Genomic DNA, 256 nt, shown 5'->3' with positions numbered 1-256 from the left:
AACACCTTAGCATTGGGCCGTTATTTTGAAATCGACCATGCGTCAAGCAATTGAGCTCAGAGAAGCAGGAGGCGATCAAGTAGATCGGCGAGCAATGTGGTGGCGTGCCGAGTCGCGCGGCAACTCACTTTCGCAAGAAAGGGTGGAGTGTTGCTGCTGCCACAATTCGAAAGAGGTGGCGCAAAAGAGACGAGATCTTGAGTGCTCAACCATGCCAAAAGCGGCTAAAAGGTGGTGGTTGCAGACCACTTCTAGA

This window comes from Plasmopara halstedii, assembly GCF_900000015.1.
Source record: "Plasmopara halstedii genome assembly, contig: Scaffold_3120, whole genome shotgun sequence".
In the NCBI taxonomy this organism is placed as follows: Eukaryota; Oomycota; class Peronosporomycetes; order Peronosporales; family Peronosporaceae; genus Plasmopara; species Plasmopara halstedii.
The sequence above is the reverse complement of the archived record's forward strand: the minus strand, read 5'-3'. Positions refer to the sequence as shown.